The 23,534-nt window shown below is 38.2% G+C and overlaps 1 protein-coding gene across 15 annotated transcripts in view; it reads right to left on the bottom strand.

The window, feature by feature from the left end:
- Positions 1-23,534, bottom strand: part of SLC8A1 (solute carrier family 8 member A1) — a 387,052-nt gene that overhangs the window by 87,601 nt on the left and 275,917 nt on the right. The window lies entirely within an intron of this gene.

Genomic DNA, 23,534 nt, shown 5'->3' with positions numbered 1-23,534 from the left:
TCACTTCAAAACTGACAGGACTTACATTAGGTTCTTGTTCTTAGTTTTAGTTTTAACAGGGGAACCAGGAAAGAAAGAAAGTATTGCTCATCAGTGGCCATATTTGGCAAAGGCAAGACTCTCTTCCCCCCACTCATTCATCCTGATAGAGATGTGACACAGACCAGATGTCATTCCAATGTTAAAATTACATTGTTTTCATAACAAAGTCAGCTTATATCACTCTTCAAGAGATCACACTAATGCTCCTTTGTATACTGTTATGAGGAGGGTGAGTTAGATCTTTCCAGAGGACTTGCCAACCACAAACTATAGGAAGAGTAAAGATTTTCTAAACATTCACTAGCTGGCTTACAACCTGCATACTATGTGTCTCTGCAGCACACAGAGGATTTCAAGTCATTGAGATACATATACTAAAAAAAACCTTTTTAGTAATTTCTGATACTTGGAAGAAATTACAGGTACTTGTTCTTCAGGTAGGTTGAGAGCTAGAGATTTCATTGGCTAGAGCTTTTTTGTTGCTTATTTTCTTTGTCCTTTCCTCTCAGGTCATGGTGACCTTAAATTAATTTATGATTCCAATGCTTAAGAGTTTTATGTGTGCTATTTTTCCCATGTAACATCTGGAACTTGGAAGGTAAAAATTCCAAATCAAGGGCCAGAATCCATATGGGCTCAGCACATGTAAACCATAATTTTGGAAGCTTAGTCCCTCTTAGCCCCCTTATCATTGCTGCATTCCCGCTTACTGTATCACCTCTGTGGCCTTGATGGTGAGTATGGGAACTGAGAACTCCTGAAAATGCCAACAAGAAGTCATCTTCAGGGGACTCTAATAGTAAAATGCCAAATGAGGACATTCCTTGCTGACCAAGTCACCATAACTCTTAAACTATTGCTGTGAGCCAGAAGAATTTTTTTCTTTTAGCTTTAGAGACTGTCCTTAATTGACTTCATGCGTCTTATTACTCACAATATTCATTTTTATGTAGTCAGTTTATATTGGAAAAAACCAACCCACTTAAATATTTATATATGATAAAACCGGTGAGTATGAGTGAGATTACAAAACAAGTTAAGATGTTTAATATTACAAAGAATGCTAACATTTCTTTATTTCCACACAGCACTCTCTTCTCTTTTTATTCTCTTTTTTGTCTTTAAGCAAAATAAAAAAGACTCAAAGTAAAGGTAGGCTGAGAATTATAATGCCAAAATACTCACGAATATCATTCAAATCTTGAATGGAGACCCCCACTCCCTCAAAAAACAAAACAACCCCCCCAAAAAAACCCAAAAAAGCCATAAATAATGTACTTCTCCTCCAAGATTACTAGGTTATGTAAGATAAATGCCACCATTTTGTCCTCATGCTAATTAAGAAGTTTTAAGATTTTCTTTTTTTCAATTTCTTATGACTTGTCAAAGGTATGACTGGTTGGGGTCCAATCAGTATTTTGTACTCATTCGACACTATTTGGCTCTAAAACCAAAACAAAACTAAATTTACAAATATATTATTTTTGTGGTAAATTTTAGATTGTCTATTACTCCAAACCAGAGATTTTAGTGCTAATGTTTATTTTGGGGAGAAATGGGAGTTAAGCTTGATCTTGATGATCAACCACAGCAAAATTATCTCCAGTTAAGAAACACTGGTCTAGATTGAAGGTATGGTATGTTTCCACTTTCCCTGAATGACTGCATGGTATTTTACTAAGCTTTGCCTCTGTAAGTACACACAGAAGGGTTCTTGACTATTTTGGCTTGAAGAACTTATGCTGATATGAGTCATGTAAACCATGGCAGAGAGTCATAAAACTGGAAACAGGGAAGGCTGTTTGGTCATAGAAACAGCTTACCAGTAGAGTCCCCTGAGGAAGACTTCTTGTTAGCATTTGCACGAGTTCTTGGTTTCCAAACTTACCATCAAGGCCACAGAGGTAATAAAGCCAATGGAAAAGCAGCAATGATAAGGGAGTGAGGAGGTCAAAACACAAACTATTGGAGGAGTTAAGATTTTCTCAGAGCATTCTCTAGCTGGCTTACAACCTACGTATCTATGTGCCTCTTTGCAGCACATGGAGGATTTCAACAATGAACATTGGAATATCTGACATATAAGAGCATGTGTATATGTATGCATGCTGGTGTGTGTACACATGCAGGTGTGTGCACCCTAGACCTTTTTTGCTATACTATCCTTAGAGGACATGTTTCCAAACATTAGATCAGCACCATGGGGCAAAGTGCAAGGAATGAACATTAATCCAGTGTTAACAGCTTGATACAGTAAGAAGAATAGGTCAAAATGTTTACAATTCTCATTGGGATCTATGAACAACTTTTTATGCTATAATGTCCTACTTCCACATCTTTGCACGTCCAAATCTTGTTCAATCCTTTAAGATATAGCTGTTAGGCCACCACTTCACAAAGCCATCTATGATTTATCACTCAGAATTACCTCTTTATTTTCTGAATTTACCATCAGATTTTTTCTGTAAATTCACATGGCATATATCACTTCCTGACTTATATGGTGATTATGTTTCTACCTGATTGTTAATACTGAACTATAAACATCTTCAGAACAAAATCCCTGCTTCAACTTTGCATTTCTGAATAGAAGGGGAAACAATCAAGAAATATTTACTGAATCAAAATATATAATGGTGGCCATATATTTTATCCTTTTCTTCTAAACTAATAGCATTTCTTCCACTCTTAAAAAGCATATGCAGAAATCACCAAGGGGGATGTGACAGCATAGCATTAGCAAGGTTTAAAAGTACTAAAGAGCTAAACTGTGGATACCCACACAAACAGGGAGACACCTGCCTCATGGTGTCAATGAAGTTACAGCTCTAAAGAGCCAATATGTCATTTAATTTAAAAGTCACTATTCATGAATTACAGTTACCCTCTGGCCTGCAAGCATGTGTTCATAGCCAAGAAATTTTCTCTAGGCCCAGGTAGAATATATTGCTGGCTTTTCCAGGGGAAACTAATGCCAAACAGAATGGCACCTACATAAGCAACTTTAGGCATGCTTTAAAAAGTGTCCCTGTGATAAGCCACAAGAAAGGACAGACTATGTTGAGGAACTCAGTGACTCTACAGCCATGCTAGGCTTGGAGCCCACTCAGACAACAACACGGGATTGTTGTTTTTAAGCCAATTGCTCACAGTCGATAAAACAAAGAGATTAAACTTTTGACAGCCTTTCCCTATTCTCACCGGTTGGCTAATGCTAGTGCTGCTTTGCTCAGGCCTCCTTAAGCATGTTTACTTGCAATTCCTTCCAAATGTCACTTACTAGACACTGCATTCCTTGATGCTGGAGGTAATAATCCTGGAGGCACAGCTTTTATCAGCTAATGGGAAGTGACTGAAAGTATATCCAGAGACAAGCAAATTAAAGAGCATAGAAGATTGGAGCAAATGGCTAAGGAACTTTGTTGAGGCATATTTAGAAATCAGGCATTCCATTCCCCAATAACATTGTGCTATTATCGGTGCTTTCCATTTACTGGATTTGACTGCCAGCAAAACCTAAACAGAAAATGTTTTACATCCATAAACTATTCCCAAATCACTGGTCTGAAAAAATGCCATTCTGTAATATGCCTACTGCTAACACTTCCATTAGTTGCCCAAGAGAAATGCAAGAATAGCTTAGAGGAGTCATAGCCAAAAATATATAATTCTGACATATGGAGAAAACCAATACAATAATTTACAAAAGATTAACTATTAAAGTGCTGCTAAAGATTGGGGGGATTACTTTAATCAAATGCCTGCATTCTAACATGGTGAGGGTTATTTTATTTTGAGACAGGGTCTGGTCTTGTCACCCATGCTACAGTGCAGTGGCATGACCATGGCTCACTGCAGCCTCAACCTTCTGGGCTCAAATGATCCCCTCACCTCATCCTCTGGAGTAGCTGGGACTACAGGCATGAACTACCACACCTGGCTAATTTTTTAATTAAAAAATTTTTTTTGTAGAGATGAGGTTTCACTATGTTTCTCAAGCTGTTCTCAAACTCTTGGGCTCAAGTGATCCTCTCACCTTGGGCTCCTGAAGTGCTGGGATTATAGGTGTGAGCCACTGTGCCCAGCTGGTGAGGGTTGAAAACAATTTTACAAACCACATTTAAGGGAGGAAGAAAAACATGTAGAAAGATCCGTGTGTTCTTTAGATGACATTTGAAAAATGCACATGTGCTTTTAAAAGCCATTTGTTGCAGTTACTCTTCAGGAGGTATGCTTAAATGTCTGTTCAGAAAACATCTTAAATTTGGGATACATTGTTCTGTCTTTTAAGATTGCTTTAGACTGCTACTTTATAAGAATTGTGAGATTACTCTAGGTGTATGTTTATAAAAAATTCAAAGGTCAGAAAATTCCTATAAGCCCATTAAGAGCATTTTAATTGTAGCATTTTTCCTATGATCCTTTAAGAAAATCAACTATGGGTTTTCAGATTATTTTTCCATCCCAGTTGAGAGTAACCACAATGACAACTATGTACTGCAATTTTCAGCAGAAATGACTACACATTTCTGCCCTTAGCTGAAAGAAAAACAACCATATGGACCTTGTTCTCAGCCAGCTTTCCATTAGCTAATTAAATTTACAAAGCCCAACCAGTGAAAGAACATGGATTAGCCCCATTCTAATGACTCTATCCCTTTGGCGAAGCTAATGTTGTCTTGTTTCAGAGTAGACTAGAGAAATTTGACTTACTGTGAACAGGTCAAACAGGTTAGTCCAACAGAAATATAATGCAAGTCACATATATATGCAAAAAGATAAAGGTGAAAATTTAATAATAACTTATTTACCCAATATATCCAAAATATGATCTTAATATACAATTAATATGAAATTTGTTAAGATATTTTATACTCTTTTTTATACTAAATCTTTGAAATCTGGTGTTTATGGTTACAGCACTTCTTAATGTGGGTTAGCCACATGTCAATGATTTAATAGCTACGTATGACTAGTGGCTACCATATTGAATGGTACAGGGCTGTGGTGAGATGTGCCATTCCATCTTCTTTCCACTGTTCACACTCATAATCTATTTCAAGAGTTCAGTGCTTCACTTTTCATACCTGCATGTCAGCTGGGCATACAATCATTTTAAACTGTGAATTAACCTGAAGATGAAAGAACAGCAGCCAGCTTATTTCCTCTTGAGAAAAACTCTCTCTAGTTAAAAACACAACATGCATAAATATATGAGGCAATGTATAAGTTAATTATTAATAGCTCAATTTAACCTTTCCATAAGGTATACCTATTTTAAAACATGCACATCATAAATAAAAACATCATTTATAAGTCTAAAAATTGCTAGGGGCAAAATAAGGCCTGCTCTCTTGCCTATTGACCCATTTTGAACTAAATGATTACAGCTTTGGAATGCTTCAAGGAACTTAAGGTATGATGTGACAGCTTGAGTTTGAAAAAGTCTTCTCTCTTTCTTTTTTATGACTGCATAGTATTCCATGGTGCATATGTGCCATATACACCATGGATCCAGTCTATCATTGACTTTGCAGGGATGTGGATGGAGCTGGAGGCCATTATCAGTAGCAAACTAGCAAAGGAACAGAAAACCAAACACTGCAGGTTCTCACTTATAAGTGGGAGCTAAATGATGAGAACACATGGGCACAGAGTGGGGAACAACACACACTAGGGCCTTTCAAATGGTGGAAGGTGGGAGGAGAGAGAGGATCAGGAAAAATAACTAATGGGTACTAGGCTTAATACCTGGGTGATGAGATAATCTGTACAACAAATCTCCGTGACACAAGTTTACCTATGTGATGAACCTGAACTTGTACATCTGAACTTAAAAAGGAAAGAAAAAGTCTTTTCCGAAATTTAGGCAACATTCTGTTTCAGTTGAGCTGTGTACAACTGGCCCATGGGTGCAGTGATCATGTTTTCCTACCTAGAAAGGGAAACATGATCTTACAAAGGACTTACATGTTCTTGTATGATTTGGTGACAAAAAAATTCTCATTGAGGCATGAAAATAAAATATATTTAATGAAAAGATTTGATTGGAAAAAATAAAGTTATAGAAAATTAGGGTGAATAAACACTAAAGTTCTACTTCACAATTATAATTGAATCAACAAATGGATGGAAGCTATGAAGAACCAATAAAGAACCAATTAGGTTGTGTCCTTACCTAATTTCTGGAATGCTAGTGTGAATAAGTCTGTGCCATGACAAATATCAGAACTGTGGACAATTATTGGTCTTAAAAGCAGGGTACTTTCCTCAACATCAACTTCTAGAATCAAAAGATGTCACTTCATCACCTTGGAACATTTATTTTAATCTGTCCTGAATGTAATTATTTGATCAAGCTATTGTCACAAAATCCTATTAACTCAAAGAGTGATTGCATTATTCACTCCTTACTCATTTCTTGATTTCAGTGCTTATTAAATGAAAGTTTTCAGGCAGCCAAAATGAAGGCTAACTTAAGGGATTCTTCCTTTTTAATTTTAGGAATTGTATACTGTAGTTTATCATAACAATATATATAGGCTGCAGAAATTCAGGGAAGGCCTGAGGGTTTTAATAAAAATAAAAAACAAGACCCATCAAATGATCCAAACACTTCCTTTGCTTATCTTAGAACACAAGAATCAAAACAGAGCATCAGAACCAGCAGAATGAGTTTTAGGCCTGGGAACAAAATGTCAGAGATAAAATTGGTATACTATTTTCACCCCTAGGATCTAAATGGTTGAGGGGGTTTGAAGGAAGTGAAGAATCAGATATGTTTCTGAACCAGGACCCAAAATCAAGTTTTATATTTGCAATATCTTAAGAGCTCAGCGCCAATATTTTTCATTTTTTTCTTAGATTCTTTTAAGAGGTGCCACATTGTCAATGATCACAATGGCACAAATTGTGAATTCATGTGGAAAAAACAGGCATTAATGATTCTGAATTGCAAAGTAATACAGAAGAGCTGGATTCTGAAGGGAAGAAGTCTTAACTAATTTACTTCAAAGTATTTTCCTTATTATGTATGAAAAAGAATAAGATAAAAATCTAATTAAGACCAAAAAAATCTCTGTAGGTTTAAAATAAAATTGGTATGTGATAAGAAAGCATTGCGTCATGGCTAATTATGGGCATTTTTTCTTGGTTAGCGATACATAAAATAATGGTAAATACAATCAATGCTGCCTTAAGTTCAATTAAAGATGATGTGACTCCTACATCTACTTTATTTTCTAGGGCCTTTTGTTCCAAGTGATGTGTTCCATCCACTGGGAGCAATTTTCAGCTGGCCAGACACCTTCCCATTATCCCTGAGGCTGTGTGATTTTATCCTCTTACATGAACAATGCCCTTAGGGAGAATGACAAAGATGCTAGCTCTCTGAACGGAAAGAGATTGGATGGTCTTATCTATAACTTTCTCATTTTTCCTACACAAATGTTGGGTTCTATTTCTTGAATAAGTTCTACAGAAGTCATGATTACAGTTTCATAAAAAAAATAGTGATCTAAGGATAACAAATTTTTTTTTAATCTTGGGTTTTCAATATAATTACTCGAAATGACTTTAAATGCTACACAAAATATATTTTATATTAAACAAATTCACATTAAGAAGATAAAAATAATATAAAACGATAGCTCAAAAAATATGGGCATAATGTCCCCATATTATAGATGCTGGCGCCAAGTTTCTAAGTCATATCATGGGCATCATGTCTTCTGGAGGGTTTGGTTTAACAGTGTGTACTGCCAGGGCTAGAAAATGTGTTAAGCTGGTGAAACGACTACTCTTTCCCTCTTTTTAGTATTTCTAGAGTGTTACCCTTTGGGGCTCCCACCAGTTTGGAACCGGTTTTACTTAGAGTGTTTTCTAAAATAAGGCACCAAAATATGTGCTAGGGCTCCTTTCAAAGTATGCTACAGCTCCGGGAAGTTGGGCAGATTGAAGTAACCTTAGGGCCCATGAACCAGACCTCCTTCACAGCCACAGCACTGCAAGAGCTTCCTCTCTCCTTGTAATCCAAGCTATCGAAGGTGACTGTTACATACATGTGTATTCACCTCTGACACCCATAGCCAAGGAATGAGATGAGAACATGAAGGGAAGAAGTTGGGTGCAGGAAAAATAAAGGGTGTTAGTAGTGTCCAGCTTGTAGAAAGAACTCAAATTATGCCTCAGTCCAGTGAACACTGAAGAAAGTTCCTCAAGTTTCTCTCTGGGCCTCTTGCTTTCTAGTTCCAGCTCTCTTTCCATAGTCAAGGTTCTAAAGGCCTACCTCCTCTCCTCATCAAATCCTTTTTGCAAGAACAGATCTAAAATCTCAGATATACACATGACGGGTAACTGCTTGAATTTCTCTTAGAAATCACTAGATACTTGTAAACCACTGCAGAGTCAACCTGAAGTCAAATGAATACTCCCTGAATATTAGCCTTTCAGGTACCACTGGGCAGGAAAGGGAGGGAATGGAGAGAGATTCTGGGCTGTGTGTGTCAGAGGGAGGGCAGCTTGTCTGAAAACCCAATAGGAACTCCTTTTTTTCTAGGCATCGTCCAAATATTTTGGTTACAATACTTGGAGGTAAAATTATATAGAGGGTAATGGTTTTCTCTTTGGCACATCAATCAAGTCTGCTCTATGATCCTATAAACAGGAAAGAGTTGACCAATTTGGGCACCAGAGGAATCCTTGGGGCTCTCAGCAGTCTCCTCTTCTTACCACAATGCAAAGCAAACAAGAGTTGAAATGAGAAACCAGAGGGCAATTAGTGTCCTTTTTTTCTTTCTCCTCTCATGTATCCATTTAGGCTTTAATGCACTTCAAAGAATTCAGAACACTGAGCACCAATAAATGCTTATTTTTCAAGGGAAAAGAATCGAAGGATGTCAAATTTGGAGGTCTTTGAGATGGTTTAGTCCAGATGACAGACATCATTCATTTAGTAATTATTTACAAATTCAGTAATTATTTACAAATACCAATTATGTGCCAGACACTGTTTTGAGGACTGGCTATAGATCAGTGAAACAAAAGACGGGAAAAAAAGAAAATCCTTGTCCTGTCCTTGAGATGAGACAGGTGCATACAATATATAATTAAAGTATTTAGTATGCTAGATGTGCTATGGAAAAAGTAAAGGAGAGCTAGGGAGATGAGGGGTAATGAGGTGAGAGATGGCAGTTGAAATCTGAAATAGGATCATCAAGGCAGGACTTTCTGAGAATGGGACATTTGAGAAAAGACTGCAAGGAAATGAGCAAGTTAGCCATCTGGATATTTGAAGGGGAGGCAGGGGCGAAGACAGTACATATATGTGCTAAGGCAGGAGAGCCTCACCTGTGTAAGGTTTAAGGACATTTCTGTGGCTGTAGAAAAATAATCCTGGAGGAAAGGTGAGAGGTGAGAGTAGAGTGAGGGGAAGGCGGTTGGTGGGGCCAGATCACGTGGGCCATGTAGGCTCTTGAAAGGATTTCTGAGCGAAATGGTGAGCCATTGGAGGATTTTGAGCAGAGAAAGGATATAATTTGACTTATGCTTTAGAGGATCACTCTAGCTACTATGTAGAGATAAGGGTGTTATCAGGGAGGCTACTGTGGTTCCAGGCGAAGGATGGTGGTGCCTCAGGATGCGATAGCAACACTTAGAAAGGCAGAGTGTAGAGTGACAGACGCTGGCCCATGGGTAGATGTGGTCATGGGAGTCTGTGGAAAGTGTCTTCTGATTGCTTCTATTTTCTCAGGCAAACAGAAAGCATAGCAAGATCATTAGCTGACAGTAAGACAGAAGAAGGGAGGAACTGGGCATCTGAATGGGGAGAAGAAGGCTTGATTGAAATAGCTAAGATCGTGGCAGAGGAAATGGACTACGGAAATACAGATTGACTTATGACATCATCAGGTTCCTATTACTTAATATTGCTTTTTTATCCACAGCTCTCAAATCTCCAGGCAGCCTCTATTGATTGATCTGAGTTGGCAGATGAGTTGGCAGGTGAGAGAATGTGTATTTGCTAGTTCTGATCTAATCTAATTCTACTTTAGTAAACTGAGGCCTAGGGAGTGCCTTTTAAACATCTATCTATCTTTGGGGAGGGTTTAAATTACAAATTACCAATCAGCTATGGCTCCAGTAAGGAAAACACGTACAGTACCTATTTAAATATCATGCATCAAGAGGACCTGATAACTAATGCTCTTGGGAATTTACGTTGTAAGAGAAGGATACGAAGAGCTGCAAATGAGTGCCTGAAACAAGACCTTTATTAATGCAGCAGGAAGAAGATACCTGCTGGCTGGATTTTCACTTAACTCATAGCTCTTTGCATTTGAACTCAAGGTCTTAATCTTCTACAAGTACTGACTTCAGTTTCCAAAGGTTTCAAGGAGATCATCCAGGGCTTGTCTTTTGAATAGATTGGCATGACTTTTAAACAAGACCCAACCAAATCACATTTGATTTCAAGAAATTGAAGGGATAATTAAGAAAGTGTTAGTCACTACTGAATGTAGTGTATATGCTTACTTTGGAAATTTAAGGGAGAAAAAAGGCCCATTAAGTCATCTTAAAAGGGCTCTTGCTGTAAAATGAAAGGTGGAGAAATGCAGATGACTTTCCTGTTTCACCAGAAATTCAGTATTATCTAATGAATGCTGAGTAATCGAGCACTTATTGTTATTTCTGCACCCACACTGGGAAATGGTTTTTGACCTTTAGATTCCCTACTCTTCTGAATTGCTTCTCATTAGCTCTCTCTTTGCTCTCATTCCCACTCAGTTTACTTCTTGGAAGGCCTGTTGACCTTTACCTTTTTGTCATGTACAGAATACAGAATGGTTATGTATATACGGTATCATTAACATCATAAGGCTGCATGCAATTATAAAATAAGATGAGGGATAACTTACACAGGACAGAGTCCTTGCTAGATTTTATCAAGACCTTCATTTTTCTAGTGGTATATCATCCATGGAAAAGCCAGGCCATTCTGAAGTAGGTCTTTGTCTTTCCACTCTAGAAAAAATTGTTAAGTTCAATGATAAAATGAATGGCTGCCATTGGCTGAGGACCCACTGTGGGGCATGGAGCTAGTGGGCATCTCTCCAGTCATCTTACAACAACTTTGCTCGTCTCTTCCTTTGAATTATTTTACTGTGCATACTCATGAGATCTGAAACTCATGTAGGTTGTCACCTTTAACGTAACTACAGTAGTTCTTCCTATAAAGTTTTCTAATGATAGTGGAACTGTTAAATTCAGTTTTTGACATTTTATTTGTCTTTTTGAGAAGACAGTAGGACTTCAAAATGTTGGGCTTTTCCAATAGACAGCTAAAAATGTAGACCTGAAGTTTACAAAAATGATTAGAGCTAAAGGTCTAGATGGGAAAGTCATCAGTGCTGAAGTGATAGTCATTATGTGTAAATTTAGCAAAGGGAAGATACTCGGAGGTATACTAAGTGGCTGAAAAAGGCATCTTGGAAGATTTTCATGTTTAGATGGTGGGAAGAGAAACACAAGCCAGAAGAGAATCCCTCAGGGGCAATGAGAAAAGCTGAGCAGCAGACCCTCTGAAGTTATGGAAGTGAAATGAATAAATCCTGAAGGTATTTCAAATGGTTTGGACTATTAGGGTCAAAAATGAACTCCTAGAAATCTGGGCTTGGACAAAATCAGTCATCCTTAAGAGGCTGGATTCAGCAAAGAGGTAGGTGAAAAACCCAGGTTCTAGCATCCTCTTTTATTTCATGGGAGCGATACAGAATCTGGGTACAAGTGGAGGAGTGTTAGTCTTAGAAATAAAGCAAAATAATTTTTCTGAAGACATGAACAGTGAAGTGATGTGAGTAACACACTAAAAACATAAAAGATGATGCGTGAATAAAATAGGGAACAGCATCACTAGTTAATGCCTGCATAATATCATAATTCTATACCTAATCCAAATTTGATGAACAAAATATATAGCATAAATAAAACATTTTCAGTGATTCATAATACTTTCTCCAATGCACTGTATTTGTCTTGGTTTTAAAAATCCATTAAGATTTTATGTAATTTAAATAAGCAATGAAAAGAGGAAGAGGAGGAAAAGGATTTTAATATGGCCCAGAGAGAGAAAGAGACATAAATCCTAGTTCATCTAAGGGAAGACTTTTAAGTCATAGTTCCTCATTCTGGCGACTTATTTGTTATGGATTGCCAGGTGCTAAACAGAAGAGATGCAGTATCTTTTTTTATTTTTATTTTTTCCCCGAGACGAAGTCTTGCTCTGTTGACAGGCTGGAGTGCAGTGGTGTGATCTCTGCCTCCTGGGTTCAGGCGATTCTCCTGCCTCAGCCTCCCATGTAGCTGGGACTACAGGTGTGTGCCACCATGCCCAGCTAATTTTTGTATTTTTAGTAGAGACGGGGCTTCGCCATATTGGCCAGGATGGTCTGTATCTCCTGACCTTGCGATCTGTCCACCTCGTCCTCCCAAACTGCTGGGATTACATGTGTGAGCCACCATGCCTGGCCGAGATGCAGTATCTTGGAGGCATCAGGGACCCTGTTGTTTCTCTTCAGATCTTATACATCTTCTGCCTTCTGAAGGCATTAGGAGCACCTCAAAGAAAGCAAGATGGAGCATTAAAAAGTGAAGACCCTCTTTCTTTCCTTTCTTCTTGCTTGCTCTTTTCTCTTTCTGTATCAAAAATTTCAAATTCTTGGGCAGAGTATAGCTTGAACTCAGAGTTCCTCTGTACGCAACAGTGCTGCCTTCTGCCATCAACCAGATGCAGACTTAGTTGAAGAGTCCTATGTGTAGATTTATAAATTTAGGGCAAAAAAGTGTGTGTGTGTGTGCGTGTGCGTGTGTGTGTGTGTGTGTAGGGGGTTGGCTCAGAGAGCTAAGGCTAAGTCAGGGCCAGAAGTTGCCTATAAGCAGCTCTGTAGAGCACCTATGTCTGATTTGTGGAGGTGACATCATCATTAGCTGCAGATCAATACTGACCAGAGTTTAAGTACTATGCCATAGCTTCAAGTCTTCATAATTTAAAAATGACTAAGTTGTCTCCTCTCTATAGGTCTCTACTCTGAGTTAGATGACTCCACAAATGAGCACAGTTTCATGTCAAATGTCCAGCTCTCAAATTCCTGTTCCCAGTGATATTGGTACCCATAGATAATTTACTGGTAAGATCACAGAGTGACCCAGGAATGAAACCTACCATTGAAGATGTTTATTTAGAGCTGCATCCACTGTCCACAGCCAAGGGAAATAGCCTTTTCTAGAATGGATATATTTGACCAGTAGATGGAGTAAGTGGATCCCAGAACCACTAACTAACCACCCAGAACCTGCTAATCAATGCTGTTATCTTTCAGTATTCTATCAAAAAAGGACAATGCCATCACCAACAACTAAATCTTGAGCTTAAGGTGCATCTTCGGCAGGTGAATGTCATGGGTGACAGTTATTCATGGATGTATGAATAACTGAACGGGGCACTAGCCGTAGCAAAGCACTAAGATACTGAAGAAACTTGGGATACTTCACCAAAATCCCTTCATTTCTTCACAATTATGCTTAACATCAACCAGTCCAGCATCTGAGAAACAATCCCAAGCATATTTTTTTCCCTTCATCTCAAATATTTTTTTCAAAAGTGATCATTTTACTCTGTGTTTTGGTAGAAAGGGGCGAAGTCCACTTTGCAGCTGGTACAACAGAAAATAGAGCTGCATCAGTTCTCTCACACTGCCAAGCCTTTCTTTTGGCAGAAGTGCTGGGGATATTGCACTGGGGATAATTCATCACACTTGCTTTGGTTGTTCCAAATTTGTAAGCTGTGGCTAATTTCCAGAGACTTCAGGGCAATAATCTCTGCTTTCCTAAAAGAAAAACAGTAACCACACCACCTTTCAATTACATGGGTCATGGAAAATGAACAGCCAGAGATGATCACGGATATTCAGAAATCCTCAGAAAACCTAAGTGTGTAGCCAGCGGTAGAAATGATGACTGTGTGGCTGAAGAAGCCCCATTTGATGAGGGCTAGGAATCTGGTATCTGCGTCTGCCTCCACATTTGTTTCTCCCTGTACATTTTCCATGCATGAATATGTGCACATGTGAAGCCTCACATGTTCAAGACCAAAACATATTGCTGGATATTAACAAAAGGAATTATAGCCTCTTCAGTTATGAATCAGGTGAAGTTTTCCTCACAGTCTCTGGAGTCTGCTTTGCCCACAGAGAAGCAGACTGACCTCCTTCTCAGGTCAGTAAGCCACGCTGGAGAGTTGTCCTCAACCCTGCAACTCTCCCCAAATATATCTGCTGTCTTTTATGCTTTCCAGACCCATGTTCCGAAGTTGTTCAGAATTTGTTCAGCAGATCATTTATTTGTACACTATCTTTTCCCCCCTCTTTTCCGAGACGGAGTCTTACACTGTCGCCTGGGCTAGAGTGCAATGGCACGATCTCGGCTCACTGCAACCTCTGCCTCCTGGGTTCAAGTGATTCTCCTGCCTCAGTCTCCCAAGTAGCTGGGATTAAAGGTGCCCACCACCACACCTGGCTAATTTTTTATTTTTTTATTTTTAGTAGAGACGGGGTTTCACCATGCTGGCCAGGCTGGTCTTGAACTCCTGACCTCCTGATCCGCCCACCTTGGCCTCCCAAAGTGCTGGGATTACAGGCGTGAGCCACCGCACCTGGCCTATTTGTACATTATCTTAACTCATATAATGGATCAGTATTTTATTGAGAATTTCCAGGCCAACATTCAGAATAACAACATATGGTGGGCATTTTAAGCAATTAGTGGGTAAAGGAAGGGATATTTGAGGGCTGTCTCATCCCAAGCTACTACCTTAGTTTTTTACTCCGGATTTTCCTTTCTATGGATATGTCAGTGATTTTACCAGATCCATTCCCATGGAGCAGAGGACCAGTTTGGGATGGTCCCTACTTTCAATTCCAGGAACACTGTAAAGTCAAGAAGAACTTTATGAGTTTTATATTTTCTAGTTCTTTTTGTGCTATGTGTTTATTATATGTGTAATTTAATAGTTTCCATTCTTTTCTCTGTTAAAGTGTTTATGAGTTGTAGCACATAGAAAGAGCTCAATATATGTTAGTTATCATTATCTTTAGAGACAGGGTCTCACTCTGTCTCAGGTTGGGGTGCCATGACATGTGCAGGTTTGTCACATGATCTCATTCTTTTCATGGCTGCATAGTATTCCATGGTGTATCTGTACCACATTTTCTTTATCTAGTCTATCACTGATGGGCATTTGGATTGGCTCCATGACTGCTATTGGAAATAGTACTTCAATAAACATACGTGTGCATGTGTCTTTATAGTAGAATGACTCATATTCCTTTGAGTGTATACCCTGCAATGGGATTGCTTGATCAAATGGTATTTCTAGTTCTAGATCCTTGAGGGATCACCACACTGTCTTCCACAATGGTTGAACTAATTTAAATTCCCACCAACAGTGTAAATGCATTCCTATTTCTCCATAGCCTCGGCAGCCTCTATTGTTTCTTGACATTTTAATAATTGCCATTCTGACTGGCATGAGATGGAATCTCATTGTGGTTTTGATTTGCATTTCTCTAATGACCAGTGATGTTGAGCTTTTCATATTTTTGTTGGCTGCATGAATGTCTTCTTTAGAGATGTGTCTGTTCAGATCCTTTGCCCACTTTTTGATGGGGTTATTTTTGTCTTGTAAATTTGTTTAAGTTCCTTGTAGAGTCTGGATATTAACCCTTTGTCAGATGGGTAGATTGCGAAAATTTTCTCCCATTCTGTAGGTTGCCTGTTCACTCTGATAATAGTTTCTTTCGTTATGCAGAAGCTCTTTAGTTTAATTAGATCCCATTTGTCAATTTGGCTTTTGTTGCCATTGCTTTTGGCATTTTCATCATGAAGTCTTTGCCCATGCCTAGATATTGCCTAGGTTTCCTTCTAGGGTTTTTATGGTTTGGGGTCTTACATTTAAGTCTTTAATCCATCTTGAGTTAATTTTTGTATCAGGTGTAAAGAAGGGGTCCAGTTTCAGTTTTCTGCCTATGGCTAACCAGTTTTTCCAGCACCATTTATTGAATAGGAGATCATTTCCCCATTGCTTGTTTCTGGCAGGTTTGTCAAAGATCTGATGGCTGTAGATGTGTGGTATTATTTCTGAGGTCTCTGTTGTGTTCCATTGGTGTATATATCTGTTTTGGTACCAGTACCATGCTGTTTTGGTTACTGTAGCCTTATAGTATAATTTGAAGTCAGGTGCATGTTATTTCTTGACCTGAAGCTTTCCTTTGGGCTTCAGGTTTTATTAGGCTTCTCCTCTGTCCCGTATAGTTTCTTGGATGCTTCTCTTCTCTACACACAAGGTTTTCTTTTTGTTGTTTTGTAGGCAACACAACAGATGTCATCTTTTGGGAGGCTTCCTAATGTGGCTTTTGGTGTTCTTGTGAGCTCAGAGGATTCCTACTTTAGAGTGAACTGTAATGTCAACCTCTACCCTAGACAATGAGTAGAAGCCATATTCAATAGAATAAGAAGGTAAGGCTTTTCTAAAATTATCCCATCTGTCAGTCTGTGAAACCACTAGTTTGAAGATTGTAATCACAACATTGACACACATAATGTTAATTTCAAGTAGTTACATAATTTAATTGATAAGTCAATCTAAATCATACCTGCATGGCAACAGAACTAGGGTTAGAAAGTGAAAAATATTGTTAAGTAACCATATACCTCTCTTAGATTTGATCTGGCTGCAAACATTTCTGTATTGTGAGATAAAATAGCTATGGTAAACAGATTGTGTGAAGGCATGTGTTTGCATCCAGACCTACAGGACCAATATTAAGAGAAAGGGAACAATTAATTTGTCTCACTGGGGTAGTAAAGAGACAGAGCCTTCAGAATACTATGGGAGATAGTATTTCAACTTCTTACAGTTAGTTTGCAAATCTAACTGTAAGACTGGCATTGTTATTAGTGAAAGTTTCAGCTAAGAACGAATTGGATCTAAGTTTCACTTTATCAGTATTTATTCTTCCTGCTACCTATTAGGGCACCTGAACTGCTAGGCTTACATAAGATTGTCCCATTTCCTGTTGCTAGCTGTGCTTTGCTTTGATAAACTCATTACAAATTGCATGTAATTACTGTATTATGAAGAAGGGAGTGGCAATAAATTAGGTACAGCATTTTTGAATAAAATTAGGCAGCTACAAAGACTGTTTTTAAATGACAAAAAATTTGATATGACAAAGTAGGTTAAAATTACCATTACATATTTGATTGGTACAAAATTGTGTTTTTTACGATTACTTTTACTTTTAATATTTTGCCATTACTTTTAATGGCAAAAACTGCAATTAATTTTGCACCAACCTAATATTATCGTATATTGAACAAAGGGGGAAAAAAGGAAGCATATCATAGACCTTAGCTTGATTACATTTATCTAGTGACCATAATGCTTTATGAAAGATGAAAACATTCTTCTGGGGGAAAAAAAAATTAACTTCCTTGCTTGTAGACATTGGTAGACCTGTTTCTTCTATTTTAGATTTCAGCAGGACACCCCCATTGTTGGATGAAAAATGATGACTCGTGTGTTCTGGGAATCTTGGCTCACCCCGAGGCTAATAGCACAGTGCCCTGGCTGTGTGCCCAACTTTTGTGGCAGGGAGTTACCCCCGAGTGCTTTTTTTAACTTACACTAAAGTTTTAACTACGAAAGCAGGATCAGCTAGTGCTTCACAGGAAACTGGGCTTTCCCTCTGTAACACTCAAAGTCAAATCCTATTTCTACATACAACCCTTGATTGGCCTCCTTGGTCTGACATAATCTCCATATTCATAAAGATCTTTGTTGGAGAAGTTAAGCAGGGAAGACTGCATGTAGGATTCTCCTAATTTGGGGGAACCCAATTTATGTGCCCCTTTCAATTGGGATGCTGGAGAGGAGTTGGGTCACGGAAAGTAATCTTTAGAGGTGTGAGTTCACAGAGAACCATTGAGAACAAGGAGAAAGGGAAAGTGGAGAAGCACAGCTCTTGCTTGACCTTGCAGGCTTTTTACATGGAATTAAAATTCAGAAACTAAAATTTAGAAACTGGCTGAGGTTTACAAGGAGTAATTGTGGCAATTGCCTTATCCCTACTGTCAGCACATGGCAAAGTTTGCTATGGACAGAATTGCAGGGAGTTCTTTCAAAACAGTTCAAAATATTGTCAAGATTTTCTTCATTTTCTCATCAACCCTTAAGAGCTCATTGAAGACATTAGATATTTTCTGCCTAACTCAATGTGGTAGAGAATTTCAGGGCAAGAGAAACAGAAATGAAGTCAAAATATACCCATGTAGTTTCCTTCAGTGATACTATCTGGTATATAAGAAAATTTCTCAACATCTTTTAAAAGGCCTCAGGCATTACAATTATGTTTTATTCTTCTCTTCAGACTTTTATTCTAATAAATTGTTAGCCAATCAAACAAGCAAAGGTGTTTTGAAATACTTCGATTTATAGCAATTATGATTTTTAAGTTTGAGAAATAGAAAAGAATAAAATCAGTATCTTAATTAGCAATTCCTAGTTGATGAGAGAGATGTGATTTGTTTGCTATGCATGAGATTGCTTGAAAAATGTGATTTAGCTCCAATAGAGCCTCCCTACTATAGGATTTTTTTTTTTTTAAGAAAATCAATGTATCTTTCTGCCAACATTTGGTTAGGGCAAAATTTGACTGAAATTATGCCAAGTAAATAAGATTTTTTCTTATCTGAGATTGATAGATCTCCATTTCTTATGTATAATTTTTATCTCAGGTCAATGAGCCCAAAGTTTCTTGGCTCTTGTTATATCTGTGAACCTGTGACCTTTCAGCTGGCTAGCAATGGGCATGAAAAGGAGAATAATTTTTACTAAAACAGAATAGACTTTTTTTTTTTTTAAGAAAAAGAAACAAAGGAAGAGGAGAAAGATGAGAGGAAGAAGCAGGAGGCAAACAGTGGAGAGAAGAAGAAAGTGGAAAGAAAAAAGAGAAAAAATAAATTACAGCTATCTGGGCTTCCATGGGAGTGCCAACTCTGACAGCTGAGACATCTCTGACTTGGCTCTTTCACCTCTTGTGCAAGGGAAGAACAGCACTATTTTTAAAGGAGGTCATTAGTGAGTCATGTTTAAGCTCAATGCTTAGCCATCATCACCATTTGGGTGCTTGTTGGGAAGGTCCTAAATTGAGCAGCCTTTGGGCACAGATCTCTGTGCACTTTGTTTGCCACTTGCTGGCCAGCTAGCCAGCTGATCTGGAGACTAGTTTAATTTTGCAGTTTTTCTGTTTTATTTTCCTGACAAAGCAGTAGTTCCATTAAGAAAGAAGCACTCAGCTATTAATTTCTGCTAACTCTTAACCTGGCCAATGAATTATAAGCATGTGCAGTTTTATGTCTATTTTAGGGCATGGATGTGGGGGCGGTGAAAAGTCTTCTTGGCTTGGAGCTCTCTGTGTTTGTCTCGCTCTTTCTAGTTCTTTTTTGTTCATCCTTTTCCTGACAGGCTGCTTGATGCTTACAGAATGATGCAAGATTGCCACAGGTTCAGACTAGATGAGGAAGAAAAAGAGCTTAGTAAAAGCCCACTTCTTAATAGTTAAATTTTTGTTAAAAAAAAAAAAAAAAGTTCTATCAACCAAAAACAGCCCAGGACCAGAAGGATTCACAGCTGAATTATACCAGAGGTACAAAGAGGAGCTGGTACCATTCCTTCTGAAACTATTCCAAACAACAGAAAAAGAGGGACTCCTCCCTAACTCATTTTATGAGGCCAGCATCACCCTGATACCAAAACCTGGCAGAGACACAACAACAAAAAAAGACAATTTCAGGCCAATATCCCTGATGAACATTGATGCAAAAATTCTCAATAAAATACTGGCAACCCGAATCCAGCAGCACATCAAAAACCCTATCCACCACAATCAAGTCAGCTTCAAGGGATACAAGGGTGGTTCAACTTACACAAATACATATACAGAACCAATGACAAAAAAAAAAAAAAAGATTATCTCAATAGACGAAGAAAAGGCCTTTGATAAAATTGAACACCTCTTCATGCTAAAAATTCTCAATAAATCTCAATAAACTAGGTATTGATGGAACGTACCTCAAAATAATAAGAGCTATTTATGACAAACCCACAGCCAATATCATACTGAATGGGCAAAAGCTGGAAGCATTCCCTTTGAAAACCGGCACAAGACAATGATACCCTCCTCTCACCACTCCTATTCAACATAGTATTGGAAGTTCTGGCCAGGGCAATCAGGCAAGAGAAAGAAATAAAGGGTGTTCAAATAGGAAGAGAGGAAGTCAAATTGTCTCTGTTTGCAGATGACATGATTGTATATTTAGAAAACCCCACAGTCTCAGCCAAATCTCCTTAAGCTGATAAACAACTTCAGCAAAGTCTCAGGATACAAAATCAATGTGCAAAAATCACAAGCCTTCCTATATAGCAACAATTGACAAAAAGAAAGCCAAATCATGAGTGAACTCCCATTCACAATTGCTAGAAAGATAATAAAATACCTAGAAATAAAACTTACAAAGGATGTGAAGGACCTCTTCAAGGAGAACTCCACTGCTCAAGCAAATAAGAGAGGACACAAACAAATGGAAGAACATTCCATGCTCATGGATAGGAATAATCAATATCATGAAAATGGCCATACCACCCAAAGTAATTTATAGATTCAATGTTATCCCCATCAAGCTACCATTGACTTTCTTCACAGCATTAGAAAAAAACTACTTTAAATTTCATATGGAACCAAAAAAGAGCCCACATAGCCAAGACAATCCTAAGCCAAAATAACAAAGCTGGAGGCATCATGTTACCTGACTTCAAACTATACTACAAGGCTACAGTAACCAAAACAGCATGGTACTGGTACTAAAACAGATATCTAGACTAAGGGAACAGAACAGACGCCTCAGAAATAATACCACATATCTACAACCATCTGATCTTTGACAAACCTGACCAAAACAAGTAATGGGGAAATTACTCCCTATTTAATAAATGGTGTTAGGAAAACTGCCTAGCCATATGCAGAAAACTGAAACTGGACTCCTTCCTTAGACCTGATACAAAAATTAACTCAAGATGGAGTGAAGACTTCAACATAAGACCTAAAACCATAAAACCCTAGAAGAAAACCTAGGCAATACCATTCAGGACATAGGTATGAGCAAATACTTCATGACTAAAACACCAAAAGCAATGGCAACAAAAGCCAAAATTGACAAATGGGATATAATTAAGGAGCTTCTGCACAGTAAAAAACTATTATCAGAGTGAACAGGCAACCTAGAGAATGGGAGAAAATAACTGCAATCTATCCATCTGACAAAAGGCTAATATCTAGAATCTACAAAGAACTTAAATTTACAAGAAAAAAAACAGCCCCATCAAAAAGTGGGCAAAGGATATGAACAGACACCTCTCAAAGAAGACATTTATGCAGCCAATAAACATAAAAAAAGCTAATCATCACTTGTCATTAGAGAAATGCAAATCAAAGCCACAATGAGATACTATCTCATGCCAGTTAGAATGGTGATCATTAAAAAGTCAGGGAACAACAGATGCTAGAGAGGATGTGGAGAAATAGGAACCCTTTTACACTGTTGGTAGGAGTGCAAATTAGTTCAACCATTATTGAAGAAAGTGTGGCGATTCCTCAAGGATCTAGAACTAGAAATACCATTTGACGTAGCAATCCCTTTAGTGGTTATATACCCAAAGGATTATAAATCATGCTACTATAAAGACACATACACATGTATGTTTATTGCGGCACTATTCACAATAGCAAAGAGTTGGAACCAATCCAAATGTCCATCAGTGATAGACTGGATTAAGAAAATATGGCACATATACACCACGGAATACTCTGCAGCCATAAAAAAGGATGAGTTCATGTCCCTTGCAGGGACATGGATGAAGCTGGAAACCACCATTCTCAGCAAACTAACACAGGAACAGAAAACCAAATACCACATGTTCTCACGCATAAGTGGGAGTTGAACATTGAGAACACATGGACATAGGGAGGGGAACATCACACACCAGGGCCTATCAGGGGGTGGGGGACTAAGGGAGGCATAGCATTAGGGGAAATACCTAATGTAGATGATGGGTTGATGAGTACAGCAAACCACCATAGCACATGTATTCCTATGAAATGAACTTGCATGTAGTGCACATGCATCCCAGAACTTAAAGTATATATATATAATTTTTTTTTAAAAGTCTGAGTGTCTTAAGTATTAGTCATTGCTATTTGGATGATTTCTTTTCCAGGGGAAATATTAAAACTCTCTTGTACCTCTTTTTCTTTCTCCCTAGGTTTTGGAAATCACTAGTGGGTAAAAAAGACCAATTTGCAACTAGTTTCTCGTGCTCTGTTGAAAACCATGTCACAATATCACAATACTAGATGTTGGGCTCAGGACAGCAAACAGAAAGCAGTAAGTCACACATACAAATGACAAATATCTGATTCACTTCAATTAAGTAACTGTTTTTTTTTTTTTTTTAAATCACAAGAACTGCTTTTTCCCTAATCTGCTGGATTGTCAGTGTATTAGAAGTGATCATGTTCTAATTTATAATAGGAGAAGTTGGGGAGGATAAGCAAGAGGTTTGCCCTGTTTCTGTAACCGTGAGAGACAAAGCAGGAGGAGCCTCCAAAAATCAGAGCAGACCTTGCCCTAAAATGACATAAGTAGCTATATAAGTGATGTGGGCCCAGCATGGTGTAGCCATGACTACATCCACCACAGCTATATTAAAAGGCCTGGAATTTTCACTTCGTAGGGACTCATACATGATGTTATTCGGCAGGGAAATGATAGCTAATTGTCTAGTGAGGTGGATTACTTTAGCCAATTACTTAGCATAAGTGATTCTGATGGTTACAGAAACAGGGCAAACCTCTTTTAATACTATGCTCTATTTAAAACCATACTCTTTTAATTGAATAGCAAAGGTATATGCCTGGGATGAGATGAGGCTGTCTAGTATGGGTTGGAGTCCTGGGGAGGTTTGAAAAGACAGAGGCCCTATTAAAAGGCTTCAAGAGGCAGAGTCAGAGAGGCCAACAATGTACTTTGTCTCTCATAAGATTTTCTTGGAATCTGGTCATCCCCAAAGCCCCTAATTATTACACTATTTAGAACTGGAGGTTCCCAAGCGATACATTTCCATCATTTTGTGAGAAAAGAGGCAGAATACCAGGGAGATAACACAGACGTCATAGCTGGAGAGTAAGAATGATTTAATGTGTTCTTGGCACTATGCTAAGTGGCTTGAGGTTCACATACCTCATCTGATCCATGGTTACCATGGCTCTGCAGCTCCATCATCCATGGAAATGAAAGAAACACATAATTGCCTACCTACTTCA

The sequence above is a fragment of the Macaca thibetana genome, chromosome 13, assembly GCF_024542745.1.
Source record: "Macaca thibetana thibetana isolate TM-01 chromosome 13, ASM2454274v1, whole genome shotgun sequence".
NCBI lineage: Eukaryota > Metazoa > Chordata > Mammalia > Primates > Cercopithecidae > Macaca > Macaca thibetana.
The sequence above is the reverse complement of the archived record's forward strand: the minus strand, read 5'-3'. Positions and strand labels throughout refer to the sequence as shown.